A 15,138-nucleotide genomic window follows, 5' to 3' on the forward strand; every position below is an offset into this window, starting at 1 on the left:
GGGACAATGACAGTGGATGCTCCAAACACATGACAGGTGACAAAGAGAAACTTCACTCATATAATGCTTTAGAAAAGGAAAAGAATGTCTCATTTGGAAATGACACTCTAGCTGTCATAAAAGGTAAAGGTTTTTTGTTTTCTTGAAAGAAAAGGTTAAAGCTGGAAATGTTATGTATGTAGATGGTTTAAAGCATAACCCTTTGAGTGCTAGTCAAATGTGTGATCAAGGAAATGAAATGGTCTTTCAATCAAACGGATGTGTTGTTCGTGAGCTTGATATAGGAGAGATCGTGATCAAAGATACAAGAACTCCAAACAACTTATACATACTCGAAGGAGGACAACAACAGTTCTATCTAGGTAAAAATGATGAAAACTAGTTGTGGCATAGAAGATTGGGACATCTAAGGTTTTCTCAAATAAGAAAAGCATGCAGATTCAAGGTTGTTCCTGATCTTCCAGATATCAGCATCCCTGAAAATACAATATGCAAACCATGTCAAATTGGTAAGCAAACCAGAGTTCACTTCATGGAAAAAGAAGGGTCAGCTAGTAAGCCTTTGGTTGAGAGAGGGTCGGAATGATTAAAATTATAGATGGAAATAGGGCTAAGAGCTTAAGAGGACTAGAAACTAGGGATTCTTTGAACTTTTTTCCAACTGTAAACAAATAAAGGATTTGTAAGAGAGTTTCATTCAAATAAAAAAATTTAAAAGCTGAAATTAACCAAGGATCCAAAACTAAATTTGAAAGCAAATACAAAAAAATTGAAAGTTGAAAATAAACATGTAGCCAAAACTAAATTTAGGAACAAATATTTCATTTGTCATTAAAATGACTAATTGTATTTGTATTGGTGCTAACACTTCTATATATTGTTATATTTTTAGACTAAATTCTTAATAAAATTGTAAACACTTAAACATAATATTTATTTGATAATCTATAACATAAAATTTCCAGATAAGTAATAATGTAAAACTTAATAAAACCTTATTTTTTCCCATATATTTCTAAAAAAAATATAGGAGAGATAATTAAGATAGGCCAGGGACTCAGCACATAACCTAGTGCGCTTATCTAATTACCCCCAATCATCCACTACGTGTATAGATCATGTTTGGGTCATTCTGCCTTATTTTGACACCACTGGTCGGCGGTGGGTGCATTCCGATTTAGTTCGACCTTTTTTTTCTTCCTAGTTAATACCATCTAAATACCCACAATAGATTTGAATGGGTTGGAATACCTTAACCTCGCACCCATTCACCGTGAATCTAAAGCCGGGTGGGCAGTTTGAATTACAGAAAATATGTTCGGCAAGCGTTGAATTATCTAGGCTCTTTTCTCTGCACAAAAATGACTCATTCTCCACGCTCATCATCTTTTGAGTATGCTGATGCAAAAACTGTTGTTTACGATTCTTGCAGCGACGGACCTTCACAATCTAAATTCTAAGTACGACTTTTGGAATGTGGCTATTGCTGTGACGAGTTTCCATCTGAAAATATAGTAATGTGCAGAAGACGACATGTAATTTGTTTTGGATGCGTACAGCGGCAGGTAGAGGAAATCCTCTATGGAAATTATAAAGCAAGAGGGTGTCTGCGTTGCATGAATATGGATGGCTGCAAAAAGCCAATTCCTTTCTGTGAGATTCGGAGGGCTGTTCCGAATGATCTGATCGAAAGATATGAATCCCGCCAAGCCCAAGATGCTATAATTCATGCCAAACTGGAAAACCTGGTTTATTGTCCATTTTGCGGCATTCCATGTGAAGTGGACAAGTGTGTACAAGTTATGGAATGTCCAAACCCAAATTGTTTGAAGTCTTCATGCATCCAGTGCAAGGAGCCGAGTCACCTGCCATTACTGTGCGAAGAGAATGAAAATATATCTGAGACTGCTCATCGTAGAAAAGTGGAAGAGAGGATGACAAAGGCCATTGTAAGAGAATGTAAAACTTGCAAGGCTGAGATGGTAAAGACGGATGGATGCAATAGTCTAAAGTGTGCTAGGTGTAGAACCCTAATGTGTTACCTTTGCCGACAGACCTTTACGTCCGAATATGAACACTTTTGCCAACATTCTGAAATGCAAAAACCTGGGAAACCCTGCAAAATATGCAACATCACGTGTACTTTGTGGGGAGATGAGATAGAAGATAACGTGGCACTGGATGCTAAGGAGGAAGCATTGAAAGAATTGGGTGGCAAAGAACCCAGCTTGCTCGAACAGAATATCGGACCTACTCTGGTAAAGCAATCCACTCCTGGGAGGGTCCAGAATACACGTCGGCGGCGCTAGAGTTGTTGATCTCCTTGTACAGCATAGACGTTTAGCAGTGTAGAAGTTGAGAAAACTGATGACAGTGAACGAGACGGTTGTATTTGTGGACGACCACCAATTATAAGGAGTTATTGACTGTTAAATTTCGTTAATGAATTATTGGATTAATATATAAGTGGGTTATAAGATTGTGAACCATTTTTATGTTATAGTCACATAAGAAGTTATATTTACTATTTGACAATATTTATTAATGAATATGTAATCACCCATATTGATATTATACGTTAATGAGTAAATATTTGAGGTTGTTCATGGCTGGAACAATCACTTTGTCGTTGCTTGAGTCATTCCTCACCTTCTTTAAATAAAACAACATTGAGTTTAACCAAACAAAATATGAACGGTTAATATTGTCTTTTAACATTGTAGAAAAGGAGAGAAAATACACTCCTAGTTGATAACCCAAAAAGCTATATATGGTTGTTTTTCTCTCTCATAAGGAAAGCTTTTCGTTCATATACAAGAATGTCACCGTTGGAACCAAAATCCCATAAAAAGGTGGTGTAATTACTATAATAAAAAGAAATCAAATATTATATTATCCACATGAGAAAGAGAATATATATATATATAAAAGAGTTATTCATCCTTAACATTAAAGATAGGTTGAAATTGAAATGGCCAGAAGAAATTATTTTTTAATCTATGGGTACTACCATGTATTCCAGAATTAGAAAGATAATCCTAGTAGGCTCTGAATGTTAGGTAACTAATAGACCATCTTTTTTAGGCAATTGCTGAGTTTAATTTTCTTTAGGTTTCAATCCAGAAATAATTGATTAAGGTGTGACTTAGGACTTTCACTTTGGGTGAGTCATATAATTTTCTATTTGAATTCCTCATTTCTCTTTAGCTTTTCATTACGTCATTGGCAGCAAGCTTTCATACATCTCACAAAGGTGCCTTAGTTCCATACAATCAAGCTTTCATACATCTCACAAAGCTGCCTTAGTTCCATACAATCATGGCCTTGCTTCTAAAAACTGCCCATAACCCCAAATGGTTTACTTGCATTTACCACATATTTCATAGTGCTATCACCTCTCCTTTTATTGAAATCACCCTTTTAATTCATATATAACATTGCATTTGCAAATGGGTGCATAGGAAGTAGGGAGATATAAGAGTTGTTTTCATTTACTTGAAAAAGTACTCACTCCTAGAGGTTTAGCCTAAGGTTATTCCCACAATCATTCGTTTTAGGCATCAACTATTTAATTTGATGCGAGTGGAGCTCAAAAAAAAAAACTTATAAGAAACCTAAAGGCTGTTAGGATATTCCGACACATAGGAAATAGTTAAGTTCAACTTGGTCTAGTATAGAGTTAGGTATAGAGTTAGGTAAAGTGTGTTTCTTTACCGTTGTACATTTTGTAACTTACAATCCGACGGTCACGATATGTAGTGATCCAACGGTTCACTCTCTCCTCGGTATTACCGACACTTGATCCGTGGCTTGACACCCGATTGGTCCATGAGTTCTATTTAAAGCGCATGGAGGGTCATTGTTCGGGTAATCCGTGCATGAGAGAAGCTTATGTAAATTTTCATTCTTTGATTAATAAATTGCCTGTAGTACCCACGTTGGGACAGGCCGTGGACTGTTTCCCTCTTTGAGGGTTTTAACCACGTCAAAAATACTGGTGTATTGATCTGTGATCTGGTTGTGAGCGGTGTCCTTTTGGTGTTCTTTCTGAGGAACTTACCCTGTAAATTCCTACATGGTATCAGAGCTATTTGAGGGCCGCGTCCGTTGGTGATCCAAATCTGAAGCCGGTAGAACTGCATCCGACTGTCGTTTCCTAGATCTGCTGTTTCTGACTGCTTTCGGGCCGAGAGGACTGCTCTGTTGTGTTCGGAGCATCTGTTCCAGTGAGGAACCCCTTTCGTTTCACGCGAAAAGGTTTCCGGTAGCCCTAGCTGCGTCATTTTTCAGATCTGGAGGTATACAGTCTTTTATTTGCAGTTTACTGTTATTTTCTCTCTGCTTATTTCGGTTTCGGTTTATTTAGCCTTTTTTTTACCGGATCTATACCTTTCATTTCTGCGTATGCTCTTTGCCCTGCGACTCTGTGCGATCTGGGCAAATCAGAAACAGAAAGGAAGGATTTTTCTCATGCGTATGCTCTTTTCCCTGCACCTTAGTGTGATCTCGGAAAATCAGAAACATTGAGAAAAATATTTAGTTTTTCGGCAAAGCTAACTTTGAGCCGCAAGGTTCATTTTTGAAAATATCTAGTTTTTTGGCTAAAGCTAACTTCGAGCCGCAAGGTTCGTTTTTCTTTGCATATTCGTGTTGGGTTTTGTGTTTTGTAGGGAAAAAGAGCTTTCTCAAGGCAAGCACGCAAACCAAGGCCCCCCCCCCCCCCCCCCCCTCTCTCTCTCTCTCTCTCTCTCTCAAATTTTTTGTATAGATCAATTGGTTCAAAGCTATTTTAAGAGAGTAGAGGTCTTGGGTTCAAGTCTCCATTTTGTGGGGGCGGATTTTTTCATTCCCGCACATTCGCGCACTTTGCGGCAACTTCAACAAATTTTTTTCAAAAAGCCATAACTTCTTCATCCGGAAGCCTTTTTCAGAGCCGTTTTTTTTAAAACAGCCTAATTTTTCGAGATCTATCCATTGGAACACTTACTTTCAGCATCTTCAGCTTCAGTTTTTTTTTTAAAAATGGAAAGTCCATGCCAAGTCATTCTTGACAGCACTAACTACTTCCAATGGATAGCCTACATGGAAGATTTACTTAGAAGTAAAGGTCTCTACAGAATAGCCACAGACCAAGAGAAGAAACCAAAAGATGAAGACAAGGCTGCAAAATGGGAAAATAGACAAGATCAAGCACGTGGTTTGATAGGGATGTCTATTTCTCCTGATCTTAGATTCCATATTGCAGAACTTGAGACTCCTCATGAAGCATTGGAAAAAATCACTAAAGTTTTTGGGATTAAAAATGAAATTAGAGCCCATCAACTTGAAAATGAGTTGCTTACTTTGGATCCTAATAATTTTTCTTGCATTGAAGATTTCTTGTCCAAATTCAAGACCCTTAGATATCTCTTGGAAGGTGTTAAGGTTAAGAAAGAAGATAGTAACCTTATTTATTCCATCCTTACTAAGTTGGGACCAGCCTACTCTGTATTTGTTTCCACTTTCCATTCTACAAGGGAAGCTTTCATTTGTCAAGGAAAAGACTACAAGGCCCCTTCCTTTGACTCCTTTTGTGATTCCTTAATAAGAGAACAAGAAAAACTCTTACACCTTGGTCTTCTTAATCTTGGAAACTCTTCCAAGAAAGCGTTAGCCGCCCAGCAGCAACCAAATTCAAAGAATCCTAAGAAGTCATATCCTAAAAAGAATGGTCCTAAACCAAACAAGGGTCCTAAGCAAACTCAGCCTCAAAATGAAAGATCATTTCAGCAAAATGATAAGACCAATAAAAACAAATGGAAGAAGACTGATAGACATTGTAACTTTTGTAATCGAGATGGCCACTTAGAATCTAAATGCTTTAAGAAGATGGAAGCCTTGGAAGCCGCAATGAAGAAACATAACATCCATGTGGAGCATACTTCAACTTCAACTTCCGGAATGGCACTTTCTGCATGTCGTTGTCAATCATCTCAGTCTGGTTATGCATTAAATGTATCTTCTTCTTCTCATTCTCATGAGTGGCTCATTGATTCTGGAGCCTCTTATCACATGGCCAAAAACCAAGCCATGTTTTCTTCTTTAAATGATTGTAACACCAAAAATATATATGTTGGTGATGATAGATCTCTTAATGTTGTAGGGACTGGAACTGTTCATCTAGACAATGGTCAGTTTAATGATGTATTATGTGTTCCAACCTTATCCTGCAACCTTCTATCTGTATATCAGATAACTCATTCAGGTGAAGGTAAAATTGTTGAATTTTCACCTCATGATGTTGTAATCAAGGATCTAAGAGATCCTAAACAGATTCTAGCTACTGGTATTGCTGATGATTCCACAAGGTTGTATAAGTTTCACAACTTTGGGTCATCAAATCTTCCCTCAGTATTTGTTGCTCATAATGATGAAGTGAGCAAACTTTGGCATGAGCGATTTGGTCACTTAAACTATCGCTCCCTTCAGCATCTATGTAAAGAAAATATGGTGACAGGTCTTCCTATGGTATCTTGCAGAGATGGTGTTTGTTCCGGATGTGTACTCGGAAAACATCATCGGGACAGTTTTGACAAACGTGCCTCTTGGCACGCCTCAGCCCCTTTACAGCTTGTGCACAGTGATTTATGTGGTCCACTTCCTGTTGCTTCATTCTCTGGCTGCAAGTATTTCTTAACTTTCATTGATGATTTCTCCAGACGCACTTGGGTATACTTCTTAAAACTCAAGAGCGAAGTATTTAACACTTTTTTGGCCTTCAAAGCCTTTGTTGAAAAACAATCTGGACATCAAATTCTTAAGCTAAGAACTGATAATGGTGGAGAATATGTTAAAAACACATTCATCAACTTTTGCACCGAAAATGGAATTCAAATGCAACATACTGTTCCATACACTCCACAACAAAATGGTGTAGCTGAAAGGAAAAATCGCACCTTAAAGGAAATGGCTAATTGTATGCTGCAATCTAAAGGACTCAGTCTTAGTTTTTGGGCCGAAGCAATTAATTGTGCAAATTATATAATCAATCGCACTCCTACTAAGGTTCTAAAGAATATCACTCCAGAAGAAGCTTGGAGTTCCATTAAACCAGATGTAAGTCACTTTCGTGTTTTTGGAAGTGAAGCATGGGCCCATATTCCAGATGAAAAGCATAAAGCTTTAGAACCTAAGAGTGAGAAATGTACTTTTGTTGGATATTCTGAAGATGTAAAAGGTTATAGACTTATTCCATTTAAGTCCAAAAATGTTATCATTAGAAGAGATGTAAAATTTGATGAAAATAAATCGGCCTGCGAGCCTAGTCCGGCGGATGTGCCACCTCTTCCTATCTCTTCTACTTTTGAAAACATTTCTTCTTCAGATGATGAAAGTGAGGATGATAATCCTCCCCCACCTTCTCAGGATCCTCAACTTCCAAGATGGGTCCGTGCTACTCGGGATGCAGCAGGTGATCTTGCCGGTGATCCTACAGATCAGCGACGTACACGTTCTCAGTTTGAAAGAGCCTCTTCTTTACTGGCTCAAGCTCCAGTAAATCATGATCCTGACACTTTTGCAGAAGCTTCAGGCCATCCACATTGGGAAGCAGCTATGAATGAAGAATATCATTCATTGTTGACAAATGATACATGGGATCTTGTTCCTCTACCAAAGGGACGCAAACTTGTTAGATGTAAATGGGTTTACAGAACCAAGTATGGACCAGATGGGAAAGTTGATAAACATAAAGCTCGTCTTGTTGCTAAGGGTTTTTCACAGGTTGAAGGCATTGACTACACTGAAACCTTCTCCCCTGTTGCCAAAATGAACTCTATCCGCCTTGTTCTTTCCCTTGCTGCCTCTTTAAAATGGGAAGTCCATCAGATGGATGTTAAATCTGCCTTCTTGCATGGGGACTTGCATGAAGAAATCTATATGGAACAACCCATTGGCTTCATACAAACAGACTCCAGCCTTGTATGTCGACTTAAGAAATCCCTTTATGGTCTCAAGCAAGCTCCTCGGGCTTGGTATGCCAAAATGGATAGCTTTCTTTTAGAATCTGGCTTTTCTAGGTGTCATTCTGACAATACTGTCTACACCAAGAAAGTGGGCAACTCTCTTATCATCCTTGTTCTTTATGTTGATGATCTTATTCTTACTGGTAGTGATCCCAACCTTATAAACCATGTGAAGTCCAGCCTTAAAAAGAAATTTGAAATGACAGACTTAGGACACTTACACTATTTTCTCGGTCTTCAAGTCTTGCAATCCAAGGAGGGTATTTCCCTTTCCCAGTCCAAGTATGCTTGTGATATTCTTCGTCATTTTCACATGGAAGACTGTAAGCCAGCCCCTTCTCCCTTTCAGTCTGGAGTCAAACTTTCAGTCTCTTGTACTTCTCCTGAAGTTGATGCTACCTTATACCGTCAACTTGTAGGAAAACTCTTGTATTTAACCCATACTCGTCCTGATCTTTCCTTTGCTGTTGGCCTTGTTGCTCGTTTTATGCAAAACCCCCGTGAAAGTCATTGGAAAGCAGCTAAAAGAATACTTCGTTATGTTCGAGGTACAGTACAGTTTGGGATTCATTACAGTGCCAAAGCAGCTCCTCTATTAGTTGGTTTCACTGATTCTGATTGGGCTGGTGACCCTGATGATCGGAAGTCTACTGCCGGTTATGTCTTCACTCTTGGTTCAGGACCTATTACATGGGCTTGTAAGAAACAGGCTGCCATTTCTCTTTCGTCAGCAGAAGCAGAGTATCGTGGTGCCGTGGAAGCTAGTAAGGAAGCCTTGTGGCTTCGTCAGATCCTATCAGAGTTTGGCTTTGAGCAGCAGCATCCAACCACACTTTGGTGTGATAATCAAAGTGCCATTCAGCTATGCAAAGATCCAGTCCAGCATCAGCGCAGCAAACACATTGAACTACACATGCACTTCATCAGAAAGCTCATTCATGACCATGTTCTTGAAGTGCAATATTGTTCAACAGATGATCAGGTTGCAGACATCTTCACAAAGGCTCTCACAGAGGCGAAGTTCACTAAACTTCGATATATGCTTGGAGTTCAGGAAGTTGTCACTAAGGGGGGATAGGCTCTAGTGCCTCCTTCCTTCTCCTATTGTGTCATATTTGTAAATCCTTCAATCCTATCCCAAGTTGTTCTTAAGGGGGGATGTTAGGATATTCCGACACATAGGAAATAGTTAAGTTCAACTTGGTCTAGTATAGAGTTAGGTATAGAGTTAGGTAAAGTGTGTTTCTTTACCGTTGTACATTTTGTAACTTACAATCCGACGGTCACGATATGTAGTGATCCGACGGTTCACTCTCTCCTCGGTATTACCGACACTTGATCCGTGGCTTGACACCCGATTGGTCCATGAGTTCTATTTAAAGCGCATGGAGGGTCATTGTTCGGGTAATCCGTGCATGAGAGAAGCTTATGTAAATTTTCATTCTTTGATTAATAAATTGCCTGTAGTACCCAAGTTGGGACAAGCCGTGGACTGTTTCCCTCTTTGAGGGTTTTAACCACGTCAAAAATACTGGTGTACTGATCTGTGATCTGGTTGTGAGCGGTGTCCTTTTGGTGTTCTTTCTGAGGAACTTACCCTGTAAATTCCTACAAAGGCTAATGTACTAGATTTATAGATATAAATTTTTAGAAACATAAGTGTTACCCCACAAATGTACAAATTTAACCACATCAACAACTTAGTAAAGCCAATCACATATGATGCTTTTGTTTTACGATATTGACAATCATTAAAGTACAACCCAAATGTTACTAATGTCATTTATATCTACATCCTTTCTCTTTAAAAAAAAATCAATTTGTTTACCCTAAAAAAATTCAATCAGCTTTATCTTTTTAACTTTAGTTCTCCTCGAATCTAAGGTTGTCATGAATATGAAACATACATTTTTCTTACCAAAAGGTTATAGATTTTTTTATGGATCATGATAAAGTTTTAAAGTGATTATGATATGTTACTCTTAGTGAAGTATCAAATATATCAACTATCTAGAAATCATAGGATGCAAAATGATAAGAATTAATTAGAGGAAAGTGATATTTACTTCTTTATACTAAAAAATTTAATTTTCTTAACAAGGCATTATTCTTTCATAAGTATCTATGAAAAATAGTTTACTAAAAAAGATAAAACAATCACCACTTAGGGTATATATAACTCTTCTAAGCAATCAATCTTTACTTAAAACAATTTCATGAGTGATTTCTTTAAACTCCTCCCAAGTCTAAAATGAGAATGGGAGAGTATTAGAATTAGTATTAAAAAATCACTGATCAAATTCTCTTAGGCATTTAGAATAATTCAATTTAGAAATATTCTTATGTGGACAAAAATTAAGATCTTTGTACGTAATTAGTTAATTGTTGAAGAAGGATAATTATTTTAATATAGCACTACTTATTCACACCCTATCCTTCCTTTCATATTTCTTTCGTATGGTTTAAATAGGATATTTCAAAGAAAAAATCCTTTCCAACAAGGGTAAGTTTCTCATCTTGCAAATCTACTAAAGGAATAGGAAAAACTAAAAAACCAATAAGTCCACTAGAAATAAAAGATAAAGTAAGAAAAGTAATTAGAAAAATAAATTTAAACCTAAATCTAGTAGCTATGAATCAAGAAAGGTCCCAAACTAATATGAACCCAAGAAAACATCTTTTAGGAAGAAATATACAATATTTTCCTTTACATCATAACTCAAATTTTGTGATTATTAAAATTCAAAATTAACAATATTTTTCCATAAAAAACAAAGATAACTAAAAGCTCCTTATATTTATTTCAAATTTATTTAGACAAGATAAACCATTTTTTTAAGCTTGATGGGACTACATCTTTATCATGTCCAATATATCACCCCGATCCAGGGGGAGAATTGAACCAGTGATTTCACATAAAGGAGTGACTTAACAAAGCCCCAAATCACCGTCTATGCAAGACCCCATGGGCCAAGACAACCCAAACTTTATTTGCAACAAATTTAACAAATTGTTTAAAATATCTTACAGTTTAACATCTTTATGAAAAGTAGACATTTTCAAAAATTTATCACCAAAAGGTTTAATATTATTAATTAATTCGAAAAGCGAGTTTGAAATATAAAATCAATTTAATATAACCCATGACAATATTATCATCCCTCTAAAACTATATTAAATAACCTTAATTATATATGCACTTTCTTGTATCAAAGCTAAATTTATTGAAAAAATATCGAAATTAAAGAAACCAACAAAAATTAGCCAACTCAACTAAACTCATCCCCACTAAAAAAACTAGAAAGAAAAATATAATGAATATCATTATAGTGAGCCTATACTAAAACATGTTGCATGAAAAGAAGCTGAGAAAATGTTCAAAAGAAGAGAATCCATGTGCATGACTCCAAACGGAATAAATAATTTCAATACATTGAAAGGTATTGGAGTAGTCTTAATAAAATATGGAAAAAAAAATCAATACTCAAACTTTTACTAGTTGTGTATAGGACAGTAGAATCAAAACTCAAAGGAAATCTAATTAAGAGAAAACTTTCTAATTGGAATGAAACATCAAATTAGAAATCTCTAAGTGTTAATTATTATCTAAGATTTTGTACTGATTTAAAAGGAGTTGCACTAACTCTTTATTTTGTAAACTGATATTCTGTCCATTAAAAGTACTAATAGTGAATAGAAATCTAATTCAAATACGTAGAGAAACAAGCTTGAGAGTGTGGCAATTAAAAATTTCCCTTTTATCAAGATATTTTGTACAATTTTTTTGGGAATTATTTAGCATGTTAAATTTTAACTTCTTTCTCTCTCATCCATGAAATTCCTTTATTGTTCAACTAAAAAGTTATTTTTATAAAAAATAGGAAAGAGCAAAGATAAACTCGATTGGAAGGAAACACACATGGATTCGCTTAAGTAATTCAATGATGGAAAATCAAGACAATAAGAACAAAAGTGGAGTCTGTGAAAACAATTAAGAAACAAAATTAACCAATCTAATCTACTCTACTTCTATCATATTTTATATTGACTAAAAATAAACTAGGTAAAATCAAAATACCAATGCAATCATTCATATAACTCCAAACATTTTTTGAAAATATTTCTTCAACCATATTTTAATTCTATCATAGTATCTATAATGATTGATGTATCATTGTTGGGAGAAATTTCCAAATGAGTAACATATCTTATGAAAATTGTGTATAGAATTGGTTTGAAAATATCCTCAATGTCCTGTGTTTCCCCACTGGTCGAGTTAGTAGAGGACAAATTGTGACCTAGCTCGGGACACCCAACATGCGCATGTTGGCCTCTCCCTTAGAGAGGACAACGCCATTGGCAGGGCATGATGAAATTGAAAAAGTTTTATGACCAAATATAGGAAGATTCCACAAAGAGTCCTTTGTTTATCATGTAAAAAATGAAACAATGCCCAATTCCACAAAGCCACTGTGTGAAAGAATATGAACCACCAAACTGACACCACAACTAGAGAACTAAGATGGTTAAGAGTTAACCCAGACCAAAGAGTGAAGCAGAGAAACCCCCATATACAACCACGAAGCTTGACGCAAACATAGAATGTGACCCCAATTACAGAAGAGGAAAATATTGCTTCCTTCGAACCAAAAGGAAGACCCAAGCCAATAACACAATTTACCATAAACCAAAATAATACCCTCACACCTGTGAAGACCAAAAATATCCCTCATGTATGAGGGTGGAGCCAAAAGATGCCGCAAGTGGGAAAGGGCATATAGCCAGCAAAGGCATGGAAACTATACCAAAATGTGATTGTTTGGGTGCCTGGATCCCAAGGGAAAACTAGGAGACAGAACCCAACCCACACTCAAAAATTGAAATTGTCATCTGCACTCCTCAACCAAGGCCAAAAACCTAGTGAGGTAACATGAACCTAGACCTGAACACCTTCACTCTCCTTCTGACCCAAATTCACTACCGAGACTACCAAACTAAAGCTGACCGCTTCCCAAACTCTGAATTCAACCACATATTGTGTGAAGAAAATCATTGCATAAAGGGAATGAATGCAGAGACAACACATGAGGTGGAATTAATACAAATGTGGAGGAGGAGCAGGCCCTGATGGCCTCGCACGTGACACCTGTATGTCTACTTGATCACCACCAATCGGGGAAGGAGAGTCTGCTTCGAGAAGGTCTTGGAGAGTCTGAGATTCACCAGGATCTAAATCATCAGCGATTTAGGTAACATGCCATGGAATGGAAAATACTTTATACTGGGTCATCACTCCTCGGTTAGCCAACCAATAAACCACTTTATTTCTAGCCCAGATGACATTGCCTGTAGTGCCGTATTTCAATCTTTCCAATATATGTTTCATTCTTACTAGTTAGGCCTCAAGATGCCAACTTTTTGAAATTTTGAAGATGGGAGGTCCATCAATGATCTTCTGAGTCATCTGGACCACCATTTTGGATTCCCAAACTATATGGATCCTTGAGAAATTATGTTGCATGACTAAGGTGAGGCCCTTCTCCAAAGCATTAAGTTCAACTGCATTATTAGTGGTGTATCCACAATACCTGGCGTAAACACGAGTAGGGGATCCGATGGATTTTCTCAAAACCCCACCATAACCCGCATGGCCTAGGTTGCCTTTGGATGCTCCATCGAAGTTTATTTGAATGCAACCTGAAGGAGGCCAAGTGATGTCAAAAGGGGAGGAAATTGGAGGATCCCTGATGGGAGAAGAAAAGGGCAGAGTCATGTATAGAGATAGGAGAATGGCTGGCTCTAGAGGAGTATATTTCCAATTGTGAGGATCCCATTTCTCTACTAGTATTGTCTCCCTGATATTTTCTTTGACTATCCCCCAAATGGAGTCACTAGAGGGAGTATAATCATGAAATATGGCTTGGTTCCTTTCTTTCTAGATATTCTAGAAGATAAATCCCAATATTATACACCATACTCTGTTGAAAATCCAGTTTTTGAATATACTTTGCAGCCAGTTTTTAGTTGTCTCCAAAATGTCATCCTGATGGTGTTCATAGCGGCCAAATAGGGCAACAACCAAATCCCATACTTCTCCAATAGTAGGGCATGTGTTTATCAGATGATGTAAAGTTTTCTCGTGGTTTCTACAGAGGGGGCATTGTGCGGGACCTAGGAAGCCTTTCTTCAGCTAGTGATCCCAGGTAAGGATTCTCTTATGCCCAACAAGCTAAAGAAAATGTGAAAACTTCGGCTAGAACTTCCCCCCTATATTGTACTCCAAATTTTCTTGTGTGGCATGTTGTGGGCATCAAACTTGATGAGATATAATTATTTGAGGGAGAAGGAATTGGATGTCGAATACCCCCATATTGGTTTATCATGCTCCATAGAGAAATGAATACAACTCTAATTCAACTCTTTTTAGAGATTATTCCATGCTTCTTAAGGTGCCTTAGTTTCCAGTCGACTACGGTTTTCCATTGTTTCCAGCCCTAATGATTTGGTTGCACAATCTAATAATTATCGACTCGTCCCTCACTTTGATGTTGAAGGAGTTTTAAAGATTCTTGAGACACCATAGGGAAACATAGGTAGTCATACGAACCATGCCATTATAAAGAAGTTTAAATATTTATGCGAACCTAAGATAAAATTAAGTTTTAAACCCTCGTAAGAAATAAACCTCGAGTGAGCCATGATAGAACTCGATTCTCGCTAATCGTACTTGTGACAAAATCTAAATGAGGTTAGTAATTGAAATCATGCCCATATTTTTGTTATGAAAGAGAAGGAGATTAGCGACCATACTCGGGTTTAGAAATTACTTGTCAACAATGAAAGTGAAATTTTGCATTCCTGCCATTAAACCATAGTAAATTAAAAATAAATTTAATTAATTATTGATATTGGTGAGACAGTGGAAGGAAAAAGGTCTAAGGCATGTTGATGTAGAGATATAGTTTCTTAAGAGAAATTTTTTGGCATTATGATACAAGTGTTGGCCTTGATGGTAACTCACTCACAGGTCAATTCAATTTTTGTAAAAGGAAACTCACAGTACAACAGGTATATTGAGAGGTTATAGGGAAATGGTACAGAAGAACGGGAATATGGAACTAAGGTTTACTGATCA

Source organism: Pinus tabuliformis, chromosome 8 (assembly GCF_031772625.1).
Source record: "Pinus tabuliformis cultivar Carrire ecotype Pingquan chromosome 8, CPIR1, whole genome shotgun sequence".
Classification (NCBI taxonomy): domain Eukaryota; kingdom Viridiplantae; phylum Streptophyta; class Pinopsida; order Pinales; family Pinaceae; genus Pinus; species Pinus tabuliformis.